Source organism: Tachyglossus aculeatus, chromosome 2, assembly GCF_015852505.1.
Source record: "Tachyglossus aculeatus isolate mTacAcu1 chromosome 2, mTacAcu1.pri, whole genome shotgun sequence".
Taxonomy (NCBI): domain Eukaryota; kingdom Metazoa; phylum Chordata; class Mammalia; order Monotremata; family Tachyglossidae; genus Tachyglossus; species Tachyglossus aculeatus.
This window is the reverse complement of record NC_052067.1, coordinates 24812585-24826343: the sequence shown is the minus strand read 5'-3', so window position 1 is coordinate 24826343 and position 13759 is coordinate 24812585. Positions and strand designations below refer to the sequence as shown.

The following is a 13759-nucleotide window of genomic DNA, read 5'->3' as shown; positions in this document are numbered from 1 at the left end:
GAGTTTTCTTTCCCTTCGTTTCCCTTCTTTCCTCCACTTTCAAGTCCAGTTGCATGCCAGGCAGAGTGAAGGAGCCAAAGAGAAAGAAGACAGGGCAGAGATCATCGATGCCTCTCTGGGAGGGGAGACTCTTTGTTATTATTGTTTTGGAGGGATCCGGGAGGTTAAATTCACCTCTGTCTTTGGCAGGTAGGCTGGGGGATTTAGGCTGGGGTTCATGCCGCCGGTGAGCCACAGGCTTGAGAAGATTATTTCAGGAGCTCTCTCTGGTGAGGTGCGGAGCCTGTAGCTTTAACGCTTTCACCCCCTGGAAGGGACTCGGGGGCCAGGGCAGCTCAAACTTTTAATCACCTAAGTATGGAATGAGCGAAGGGTGTGGGAAGGTTCGGAGCAGCTCACCCAAATCCTCGGAAGTGGGCTTTATTCAGTTGCGTTTGTTTCATAAAGTAGCGAGGACACATCTGGGTGCCCTGCATTGCTTTCAAAAGTCTGAAAATAGCTCTTGGGGACTTTTGGAACCTCCCAGGGCCGTTTTGCAATTTTATGTTCCGCGCTCGGGCAAGAAGGCCTGAACTGTGTTAGAGGGTGAATGCAGAGGGTAATTCTTGAACTTGAATTGGTTAAATACTTTAGTCTCTGAATGTCCATGCCCAGATGATCCAGACCACGCCGTTAACTGCATAAAGGATATCCTATGCAAACAACTGGTAGCCATTGCCAAAAATGAACTTTATAATTCAGTTAAGACATCAAAAGACAATTATCATTCTCCGGTGTGATATCGCAACCAGGAATTGCCAATTAAATTCTGGGTGCATTTGCCCTTTTTATTTTTACCACCCTAATCCGCTCACCTTTGGACAGGGGAAAACTAGGACAATGTACGATTTTAAAACAAAGGTATTGAGGTAGTTCCAATATTTGGTGCCCCGAGTACATTTTCTCGCTGGTTGAATGATATTTCTGTTATGTTTGATTTTGAATCCTGGTTCTCCAGCCTTTAAAAATAAAGAAATTTGCAGACAGTGAAAGAGGCTTGCCGGATTGACCTGGATTGTCACCAGAACCCCTTGATATGATTATGGTCTTGTAATTCATGATATAGTTACCCCTCATTTGTTCCATCCCTGGTGCCACTAACCACGCCATTATACGTAGTATAGCTATTAGTGGAAATTGGGCCATGAAGAATTTTTGTGTGATATGAAACACATAATTTTTTTTTTACCACCGGTTCAAGGTTCTCCCAGATTCTCCAAGGTCGAATTACAGTGGATTTTACCTCTGTGAGCATTTAGTCTGTATCATAGCTGCTGCTGCAGCCGTCAGTCGTTAGCTTTGCTGCTATATTGTCTCTTGTTTTTACTGTTTTGGGGGTTGGGGCTGAAGACTGCTACCATTCCTCAAAACCTGGCAAGACAAGGATGTGGAAAAATTTTCATTCCCCCTTTTTTTTTTTTTTTTGAAGGAACAATAACCTCAAGTATTGGATGAGAAATGTTGGACATTCCATCCCCTTTACTCATGTGGCTAAATTTTGCCAAATGTTTCAAATATCATGCTGTTTTTTCAACCTTCTCTTTCTGCTTCTGAAATTATTCAGAAACTAAAGTTCGGGCTGAAATGAATGCAACTACTGTGATTTGTGCCTGTGATGTCTTTTTAACACGTTACTTTTGAAACCTAATGAATGCCATGGGTACGTTGTCTTAAAGATACGGGATGCAAGATGATCTTCACTAGTGAAAAGTGCTGAGACAGAGAGACACAGATTTTTCGGAACTGGGGTCCTAAAGAGTTTAGAGTGGTGCAGACAGGCAGCATCTGGATCTTGTTATTTTCTAGCTAGCCAAAGCCATGAGCTTCTGGGACATTTTTAAAGCAGTTAGAGCCATTGTATGTCTAAAGCTGATATTTAGGTAATCAAATAACAATGTGGCAGGGAACAAGATCAGTTGTTTCATCTTTCACAGCAGTGAATTCTGATATTACACTGCCGAATTTCAACAGCACCGTTAATTCTCAACTCTTGTAAAGAGTTTCAGAAATGCTGTAAGCAAATCTAATTTCTGGATTCTGAAAGTGTGAAAATGTTCCTCTTGCAGTGTTTGTGCATAGCAAGGAAGTGGGGGGAAGGGAGAAAAGGGTAGGAATAGGAAATCGTATCCAGAAATGAGAGGGATGCCGGCTGACTTAGTAGCAAAAGTGTGGATAGCTAAGTGACCTTTCAAAATAAACAAAAACTAGATTATCTCATTATTTACCCCAACCTTTTCCTCATTTTTACCTTGCCTGAACCACTTGCCTAAGACGTATCTTTTTAAAGAAAATTTAACCAATAAGCTGCTTATCTTTTGAGGTGGGGAGAGAGAGCAAAACCTGAATGGGATCCACCAAGGCCATTGCTCTTTGGAGTTTTCGAACAGTTGCAAGACATTGCTAGTTAAAACAGTATTGATTTTAAATAATGGTGCTTGATAGAATAATCGGAGTCATATACCAGAGGCATGACGTTTGAGACCTTTCGTGATTCCTTTTGGAATTTTAAAAAGCACCCAGGCTCACCTTAATTTTTAGTGGAGAGGATATGTAAAATGTTAAAGGAACCAAAATAAATTATTTATTCTTAATTTTATTGTGTAAGTAATGAATCTTAATTTAAACCTGATTATAGTTCAGTCAACTAAACCCATAGTTTTCCAGGAATAGAGTCAAGATAAAATGGTGACAATGGAATAAATACAATGCCGTTTATTAGAATGTAGACCAAGTAAAGTTTTAGGGAAAACAAAGAAATTTCTTGTGATAATTCTTTTCTCCATCCCTGGTCCTTTTTGCATTTCATTGAACGTTGTTTGATTTTTCTGAAGAGTGTGGCTTAATAGATACAAGAAGTAGAAGCACGACAATTACCTAAAGCAGGCCATTTAGCTTTCTTAACCCAAACAGAACTATTTGGGGAAATATTTTCATGCTTTAAATTATATTTTTGCTTCAAAAATGCACTTAGTGAATGAGTTCTAGTCACTTTCATTTTCCCTGAATTTACTGCTCCTTCGCAGGAATGTCAAATTGATTTAAAATGTTGTCCTAGAGGGGTGTGCGTGATAATGACATCAACTATAAGATCAGCTGGTTTACGTATAGACTGTACATTGTAAAAATTTAGTATTACGGTGCTCGTAATTCCAGAGCTTGCATTTTAAAATCTTTGGGTTTATTTTCATAAAGAGTAGTACTTACGTCCAGGGAGATCCAAAGCTGATTGGATAGTATGAAATTATGTGGAACACAGAAATAACTTTGCCAAAATGAAGCTTCAGTAAAATATGAGTTAAACAGGCTTGGCACAGATCCTATCTTCATTGCATTCTGTTTGGTGTCTAGCATAGGGTGGGGAAAAATGTATATGATAATAACAATAGCATATGTTTATGAATTCTTCGCCAATGGATTATCCTACTGCTACTGAACTGCCAGGAAGAGGGACAGCAAACCAGAGCTGCTGTAGGGATTCCTCGATGTGGGGACACGACTATTTTGAATCTTTTTCAAAATAGTTTGTTTCCCCCTTTCAATACCACTTATTCCAACAGGGAAAATTTCTAGAGGTAAACCTTGCCATCCCTTTCCAGGGAGATGCTGTTTACGTGAACCAGCTGGTGCTGCTCTTGGTGGGGAAGGGGGTGGGGCAAGATCCAGGTACCATTTTCAAGAGAAAAATCGCTCGGGCACTTAGATCATCTTTCTGTTGTCATCTCCTTCTACACTTTGCTCCGTTCCCACCAATCCAGTGCTCATTTTTCAGTCACACTGCTCTTTAGTCGGTTTACGGCATTCCCTCCTTTGGGGCATCTGGTCCTACAGAAGGTCTTGAAGAAGGAGTTCCAGATATCGGGATGCCTGACAGGGCTTCCCTGGCTGGTGGTATTCAGATTGTTGTTCAGGGCTTGGTGTGAAGTAGGGGTCAGGTGTAAGGAGTAATTCATCAACCACACACTGATTTCAGGCTGTATTTCCAACCATCTGCAGCCTGGATTGCAGCCAGAGCTCCCAAAATCTCACTGGAGCCCCATGTGATAATGCAAAGGAAAAGCAAACACTTGGGGCTGAGGTGGGGGTGGTGGAAGAGGAAAGGAAAAACCCCATTCTTAGGAAGGGAGATTGTATTTTTTCTTCTATGATAACTTTGCTTGCGGTGGTATATTGTACCTTGGCAAAAACCTACCACCTCATGTCAACCTTCAGGTGCACAGTTCATTTGTGTGGGGGAAAACCGGATTGGTGAGAGGGAATGAGTTGAATTTTCTTACTCCTTTTGGTATTAGTAGTTCTCTCTTGGTAACTTGCCAGTTGTTTTAAAACAAGCAAGGAAACTCAGCAGAATGTTTTCCTTTGAAAATCTGCAACACACAAGCCTATTTGAAAAACGCTACTAGCCGTAGATTTGTTGGTATAACTTAAGTAGTTCTCTATTGCTCCAGGGAGAAACTTGATAGTTTGAAACTATTATCAATCTTCTTCTTGATCTGATTTCAGTCAGTATGTTTTTCTTAATGCCAACTGGTTTAAGTGAGACGAAAGTGGGGAAAGAGGCCTCCCTTTCTTTATTTCCTTTGTACTCCAAGAACTTATCACCAAGCAACACCGAGCACAAATTTTGGGGCATTATTAGCGATAGCGTCCTTACCGTAATCAGTGTTTTCATTTCTGTGATTTTTGTGGTCGAGTCGCATGCTCTATCTTCAGAATGTTTTCAGATTTCCTAATCAGGGTGCCGAGGAGATACTGGCTTTATTATAACCATTATTATTATTGTGGTGGTTATTAGCATCATTTTTATTATTATTAAAGTAGCTCTTCAATCTCCAAAGGGTCTATTTTAAAAAATCTATATATAAAGAGCAGCCATGCCATGCACAGATTTCCATGAATCACTAAACTGATAAGAATAGGTGGGTGGGGAGATGGGAGTTCACTCCAGGTCTTGCCGCAAGCGGCCTGGATAGTGTTCCCTTTACACCGGTATGATTTTCTACATCCTTTCTGACATTATCAGCCTTTTTGGCAGTGATTGAGGGCTCAGTCACGAACGTGCCAATTCTGCAGCTTCCAGTAAGTTGACCAGCATTAAAAAATAAGTATTTTTTTTTTCCATTTTTTTAAAGAAAAGCCTTTTAGTGCTAGAAATTCTATTCGGGGGAAAATGGTTGATGTTTATCCAAAATCGGCTTCCAAATACTACATTAAAATTTTGTTTTGTAACAGCCTCATAAACCACAGCTGAATGTGATTAAATAGTGTAATATCAAAAGCATGTGTGAATAGAAGCTTTTATGATATAGCCGTACCCTAGCAAAAGACTGTAGATGTGCATTGAAGGGAGGCTGAGAGCAGAGATTTGTTCACATGTTGCTGTAATAGATGACATAAATAATAGGTTAAGGGTTTTTTTCCCCCTTGGATTGTCTTCATACACACACAGAGTAGTGGAAGAAATGTTGAAAACATGTCAATTAGAATAAGGATCGTGTACTTTGAAAATGGTAGCAGAAAATTGTACAGACTTGTTTTAAAACTCCAGTGTATACATTGTTAACTTGGGGAAGCAGCGTGGTCTAGTGGAAAAAGCAAGGGCCGGGAACTCAGAGGACTTGGGTTCTAATCCTGGCCTAGCCACTTGCCTACTGTGTGACTTTGGGCAAGTCACTTAACTTCTCTGTGCCTCAGTTTCCTCACCTGCAAAATGGGGATTCAATACCTGTTCTTTCCAACCTATTGTGAGACCCATGTGGGACAGGGACTGTATTTGGCCTGATTAACCTTTACCTACCCCAGAGCTTAGAACAGTGCTTGACACACAGTAAGCACTTAACAAATACCATTAAAAATAAACAAAAGAAACCCCAGAAGCATCCTCATAGAAAGCAGAGAGAAAATTAACTAAAAATACTGATTTATCCTTTGAACAATAATCTGAGAAAATGATGTGAAAATATGACATGGTATTTGTAGACCTCAATTTATTTCATATTTTTTCCAATTGTTAACAAAATATTATTTGTTATTCTTTGTCTCCAGTTGTTTTTTTTCACTCCTTGGATTATAATCCTTTTTCCTCCCTGGAATTTCAGTGATATGGTTTCCTGGCTATTATCATTTTACGTTCAGAAAGGAAAAAAAAGTGACTTTGGGTATATTCTTTGAAAAAGAAGAGCTAGTATAGCATCTCTGAACAGCAACAGATAGAATAGTAAAACTTGTCTTTCATTTCCTAATCTGGAAATGGCAAATATAAATATACTTGAGAAGGAGGTGGTATGCTTAGTTTGAGGGATGCTCTCAGCTGAGACTTTTTTTGTTTTGTCATGGGTTTTTTTTTTTAACTAGGCAAAAGTAAGCAAACATTCTTCTATTGATTATTGCCAAGTTTTTGTTCTAGTTGTGTTCTTCAGCCACAGCATCGTTTGATAGGCTGCTATAATGAACTCCAATGTGTGGCTGACAGTGAGCTTTTACAGAGCTTTGGGAAGTTTGGGCAGTGATTGTTCTTAGATTTGGATACAAAGAAACAGCACTGGATTAGGAAAGGAGATTGTTTTTAATCGGTGCCTTCTCAATTGGCACAACAGAGAGGAGTGGGAACAGAATTCTTTGCTTCGTTTCTATAGACGTTGATTGACCAACTTGACCAATTATGATTAAATTAAAGCAGAGCAAACTGATATCAGGGGTTCTGCTAAACTTTTGAATGGAATTTAAGTAATAAAATGGTGTGAGTATGAATTATATGCTGACATATTTTTTTCCTTGACATTTTCTGGTTGAGATACAATCTGAAAAAGAGCAAGTTTAATATATGTTTGAGTAATGCAATTATTTTGTAGGACCTTCCCCCTCCCCTACCTTGCACCCCAGTGATTTCTGCATATTGGTGGCTAAACTTTGGGATACTCGCAAATTCGTGAAGCATTCCATATTTTTATTTTATTTTGTTAATTTGTTTTGTTGTCTGTCTTCCCCTTCTAGACTGTGAGTCTGCTGTTGGGTAGGGACCGTCTCTATATGTTGCCAACTTGTACTTCCCAAGCGCTTAGTACAGTGCTCTGCACCCAGTAAGTGCTCAATAAATACGATTGAATGAATGAATGAATGAATACTAGTTTATAGATATATTTTGAAGTCTCTCGCCTATGCGATTCGAAGTTTTAATACTTTTACAAATGTTCTGTGTAAATTGAAATAAATATCACCTTGTTGAAATTCTGGTGAATGGCAGACTTAATAATATCCTTCCTCACAAGCCTCCTGATACAAACATATTAGTCACTTAGGCAGGAACAAAGTGACGAGTTATCACGGAATAATTCTTCTTGTTGGCTTTTCGAGTTTCATTGTTCCATTTTGATTGCAGGAGAAGGGGCTGTCCGAAGGTTGAATATTGAAAATATACTCTCCAACCTAACGCTTTTGAACCTCTTACCAAAAGGTGGTGCCAAGTTTATTTGGTTAATATCCCAGTCCACGAGTTCTTTATATATATTGATAGCTATAATACTTCAGTGGAAAATCGTGAATGTGGAAATAATTACTATGACTTTTTAAAGTTAGCAAAATTTTGTGGAATTTAATCGACTGGAAAGAGAGTCAGATTGAAAAATATTTCAGGTGGGAAAGAAATGGGGATTCGAGTGGAAATTCAGAGAAAACAGGGAATTTTCTCTCTCCCTGCCCTTCACTCCTCCCAAAATTCATTCATTCATTCATTGTCATATTTATTGAGCACTTTACTAAGCACTTGGAAAGTACAATTCGGCAACAGATAGGGACAATCCCTAGCCAACAATGGGCTCATAGTCTTACTGGATAACCGTTTTGAATGAAAGCAGTGTGTAAATCTACATGAAGAAGTAAGGGTCTCACTTGGATCCTCAGGCTGATGAAGACAAAGAAGAAAATGAGTTCAACTTGCTTTTATGAAAGTTTAATGGGACAAAGGACCTATTTTTATCTTTTCCTATTATCCTCTTCTGAGTAAGGGATTTCAGAAAAAGAACCCTCTCCCTCCCCGCTCCCCTGCCCCCCGCCCCAACTGATTTTTTACCTTGATCATTCACAGACTTTGTTAATATTGCCAAAAATATGTCAGGGATTGCTTTGCTGTCCTTTGCTGTCATTGATTTAATTGTGGCGGAAGAGACTATGCACTGCCAGGTTGATTGCTGATCAGTCAATCAAGCAGTGAGATTTATTGAATGCTTACTGTGTGCAGAGCACTGTACACAGGGATTTTAGTAAGGGTTTGAAAGTAGGGAGAGGGGTTGTGTTGGTGGATTAGGACAGAGATCTCAACTGAGCTGGGAATTATATCACCTCTATACAACAAAAATATTGCATTTCAAATAAGTAAATACTGTCCATAAGGAATGACAATAGGCCTTTTTGTTTTCATATCACAACATTATCCACCACAAAAACTTCATTAGGCTTAATCCTAGGAATTTTTTCAATAATTATGGTCTTTGTTGACCGCTTCCTATATGTCCGGCACTGTACTAAGCACTGGGGTAGTTACAGGATAATCGGGTTGGACACGGTCCCTCGCCCACATAGGGCTCACAGTCTTAATCCCCCATTTTGCAGATGAGGTAACTGAGGCACAGAGAAGTTAAGTGACTTACCCAAGGTCGCACACAAGAGCCAGAATTAGAACCCAGCTCCTTTGACTCCCAGGCCTGGGGTCTTTTCACTAGGCCATACTGCTTCCCAATTTCACCTTAAAATGAGAAATTTAGCAGGCTTGCAAGATGGAGATGAAGTTTGAAATCGAGAGAACACCAATGAAAAAGGACGCTGGTTTGAAGGAGTTTTATAGATCTATCCATTACACCCCTAGGGACTACTTGAACAACTTGGAAAATAGTGAAGTGTGATAGCTGGAAGTTGTGGCGGGGGGAAAAACCAAAGAATAGGAGCATTAAAACTTTAGACTTAACAGGACAGTCTACCTTTTTCAAAAATATAACGAGGTAAACCTGGTCTCAGCTGTGGGAGAGTGGCAGAAGCTGAGGCAAGGCAGAGTGACAATATGTGCCTATTAAACAATCTTTTGAGAAGGCAGTTGGAAAGATAACATATTGTTTTGCCCTTTGGATAAACGTATAATAATAATAATAATAATGATGGCATTTGTTAGGCGCTTACCATGTCCAAAGCACTGTTCTAAGCACTGGCACTGTTCTAAACATATGCCGTGGGCCAGTCCTGCTGGGTTGTTGCGGGGTTTTGTCCATGCCCAAGTTTTAGGATTTCTTCCTAGAGACACGTGGGTCAGTTTTGGAGGAACATAGAAAATGCAATTACTGTTTCAGGTCATCGATTTTCTTCCCCCCAGCAGTGGCACCAGACTGCATGGGAGAGCTATGTGATGGTTGCCTTCCTTTACATCTATTTTAGGAATATAAACCCAATTCGTAGCAAGAGGTTCAAGACCTCAGTGAAGGACTTTGCCTTATGGGAAAGTTGAGGGCATAAATGGGCTAGAGTGTGGATCATTCAGATATCATCATGATCAAGAAGATTCCATGCTAATTCATCCATTCACTCAATTGTATTTATGGAGCTCTTGCTGGGTGCAAAGCATTGTGCTAATACTTGGGAGAGTGCGATGCAACAACAAACAGGCACATTCCCTGCCCACAACAGATTCACAGTCTAGAGGATGCTATTATGTCAACTACTAATAGCTTTACATCCTGGCCACTCATTAGTTTACTTCATTAAATACTGTAACGTGACTCACAAAGAAATCCGTACTGTTGCATGGAATAGTTCAGTGAGGCTAAAGCAGAGATTTTTTGGCATAACAGCACTGCACCTTCATCAGTACCACCTCCAAGTACACAACTGTTTCCTCCTCGTTCAGATCTACTCGGGCCAACTTGTGGATCATGATCTGTCGGAACAGACTTGTGTTGTATGAAGACGGCTACTTATTCTTCCATCGTGTACTACCAAGTTGTATAATGAAAACAAATATTCATTCATTCATTCAATCATATTTATTGAGCACTTACTGTGTGCAGAGCACTGTACTAAGCGCTTGGGAAGTACAAGTTGGCAAAATATAGAGACGGTCCCTACCCAACAGAGGTCTCACAGTCTAGAAGGGAGAGACAGACAACAAAACAAAACATGTTAACAAAATAAAATAAATAGAATAGTAAATATGTACAAGTAAAATAGAGTAATGAATCTGAACAAACATATGTACAGGTGCTGTGGGGAGGGGAAGGAGGTAGGGCGGGAGGAGGGGAAGAGGAAGGAGGGGGCTCAGTCTGGGAAGGTCTACTGGAGAAGGTGAGCTCTCAGTAGGGCTTTGAAGGGAGGAAGAGAGCCAGCTTGGCGGATGTGCGGAGGGAGGGCATTCCAGGCCAGGGGGAGGAGGTGGGCCGGGGGTCGACGGCGGGACAGGTGAGAATGAGGCACAGTGAGGAGGTTAGTGGCAGAAGAGCGGAGGGTGCGGGCTGGGCTGGAGAAGGAAAGAAGGGAGGTAAGGTAGGGGACGAGGTGATGGACAGCCTTGAAGCCGAGAGTGAGGAGATTTTGCCTGATGCATAGGTTGACTAGTAGCCACTGGAGTTTTTTGAGGAGAGGAGTAACATGCCCAGAGCATTTCTGCACAAAGAGATCTGGGTAGCAGCGTGAAGTATAGATTAAAGTGGGGAGAGACAGGAGGATGAGAGATCAGAGAGGAAGCTGATGCCGTAATCCAGTCGGGATAGGATGAGAGATTGAACCAGAAGGGTAGCGGTTTGGATGGAGAGAAAAGGGTGGACCTTGGTGATGTTGCGGAGGTGAGACCGGCAGGTTTTGGTGACGGATTGGATGTGAGGGGTGAACGAGAGAGTGGAGTCGAGGATGACACCAAGGTTGTGGGCTTGTGAGACGGGAAGGATGGTAGTGCCATCCACAGTGATGGGAAAGTCAGGGAGAGGGCAGGGTTTGGCAGGGAAGATAAGGAGTTCAGTCTTGGACATATTGAGTTTTAGATGGCGGGCAGACATCCAGATGGAGATGTCCTGAAGGCAGGAGGAGACACGAGCCTGAAGGGAGGGAGTGAGAGCAGGAGCAGAGATGTAGATTTGGGTGTCATCAGCATAGAGATGATGGTTGAAGTCGTGGGAGCGAATGAGTTCACCAAGGGAGTGAGTGTAAATAGAGAACAGAAGGGGACCAAGAACTGACCCTTGAGGAACCCCTACAGTAAGGAGATGGGATGGGGAAGAGGAGCCAGCAAAAGAGACTGAGAATGAATGGCCGGAGAGATAAGAGGAGAATCAGGAGAGGACGGAGTCTGTGAAGCCAAGGTCGGATAGCGTGTTGAGGAGAAGTGGGTGGTCCACAGTGTCGAAGGCAGCTGAGAGGTCGAGGAGGATTAGGATAGAGTAGGAGCCATTGGATTTGGCAAGCAGGAGGTCATTGGTGACCTTTGACGGGGCAGATTTGGTGGAGTGAAGGGGATGGAAGCCAGATTGGAAGGGGTCGAGGAGAGAGTTGGCATTGAGGAATTCGAGGCAGCAGGTGTAGACAACTCGTTCAAGGAGTTTGGAAAGGAATGGTAGGAGGGAAATAGGGCAATAACTAGAAGGGGAGGTGGAGTCAATAGAGGGTTTTTTTTAGGATGGGGGAGACGTGGGCATGTTTGAAGGCAGAGGGGAAGGAACCAGTGGAGAGTGAGCAGTTGAAGATGGAAATTAAGGAGGGGAGGAGGGACGGAGCGAGAGATTTCATAAAATGAGAGGGAATGGGGTCAGAAGCACAGGTGCCCGGAGTAGCACTTGAGAGGAGGGAGGAGATCTCATCTGAGGATACTGCTGGGAAGGATGGGAGAGTAGCAGAGAGGGTTGAGAGCCGGGGGCTTGGAGAAGGGGGAGGAGTGACTTTGGGGAGCTCTGACCTGATGGAGTTAATTTTACTAATGAAGTAGGAGGCCAGATCGTTGGGGGTGAGGGAAGGAGGAGGGGGAGGAACAACTGACTGGACCTACCACTCCACCTAATGTTTCCCTCTACCTTTGACTCTAAAAAGCCCACCATTGACCTCTCAGTCTTTTTGTATTTTCATTCTACTGGCACTCCCGTTAATGATTTCCACTGTCTTTCAGAAAAGCTACAACATTCTTGAATTCACCAGCTCTGAGCTTGAGTGATCTGGGACACTGTGTAGCCTCATGCTTTCTTTCTGGGTCTCCCACTGACTGCCCAATGACCTGGCCATGTACTTCATTGGTAAAATTGAATCTATCAAGCATGATCTTCCTAAAATCTCCCTAGGTCCTCCCTTTTCCTGCCCCTTCTTTAACTCTCCCGTCTTTCCCAGCAGTATCTCAAGAAGAGAATTCCGGCCTCCTCTCACAAAATACCCCCTTCGCCTGTTCCTCCTACCCCATCACATCACACCTTATCAACACACTTGCTCCCTTCCTTCTTCTCTCCCTGACCACCATCTTCAGCAGTTCATTTTCCCACGACTTCTTCCCTAGCAGCTTTCAAACATGCTCATGTATCTCCTGTCCTAAAAAACAAGCAAACAACAAAAAACTCCCTTGACCACACATCTTCCTTCAGTTAATGCACCACCTCCCTCCTACCGGTCCTCTCCCAACTCCTTGAGTGGGTTATCTATACCTGCTTCCTTGTCCTTTCCTCCAATTCACTCCTTGACTCCCTCCAAACTGACTTCCACTCCCTTCACTTCAGGGAAATGACCTTCTCTGAGATCCCCAGTGACCTCCTTCTTGCCAAATCCAATGACCTCTTCTCCATCCTAATCCTCCTTGACCTCCCAGCTGCCTTCTCCTGGAAACATCATCTAACCTTGGCTTCACTGATACTATTCTCTCCTGGTTCTCCTTCCATCTCTGATGATGATGATGATGATGATGATGGCATTTATTAAGCGCTTACTATGTGCAAAGCCACCCATTCTCAGTCTCACAGGCTTCTCCTTTGCCTCCCACCTCCTAACTGTGTGAGTCCCTCAAGGCTCAATCTGCCCATCCTTCTATTCTCCATCTATACATGTTCCCTTGGAGAACTCATTCAGTCTAATGGGTTCAACTACCATCTCTACACAGATGATTCCCAAATCTCCCTCTCCAGTCCTGACCTCTCTCCTCTGTAGTCTCACATTTCCTCCTAATTTCAGGGCATCTCTAGTTGAATGTCCCACCTCCACTTCGAACTTAACATATTCAGAATGGGGCTCCTCATCTTCCCACTCAAAACCTGTCCTTCCTGAGAGTTTCCCATCACTATGTTCATTCATTCAATCTTATTTATTGAGCGCTTACTGTGTGCAGAGCACTGTACTAAGCGCTTACTATAGATAACACCACTAACCTTCATGTCTCACAAACCCACATCCTTGGAATCATCCTCAACTCATCTCTCTCATTCAACCCCAATAGTCAATCTGTCACCAAATCCTGTTGATACCAGCTTCTCAATTTCTCTAAAATCAGACCTTTTCTCTCCGTGCAAACTGCTACCATGCTGATCCAAGCACTTATCGCTGCTTGACTACTGCATCAGCCTTCTTGATGAGCAACTCCCCATATACTCTGCTGCTCCCCAGTCACCTTTCTAAAAAAAATCAGTTCCCGTCTCTCCAGTTCCTGAAAGCCTCAAGTGGTTGACCATCCACCTCTGCATCAGCCAGAAACTGTTTACTACTGGCTTTAAGACGTTCAATGAGC

General features: G+C 42.3%; 1 protein-coding gene across 8 annotated transcripts in view; it reads left to right on the top strand.

The window, feature by feature from the left end:
• The window catches only part of RBMS3 (RNA binding motif single stranded interacting protein 3), a 1223284-nt gene that overhangs the window by 531779 nt on the left and 677746 nt on the right, over positions 1–13759 (top strand). The window lies entirely within an intron of this gene.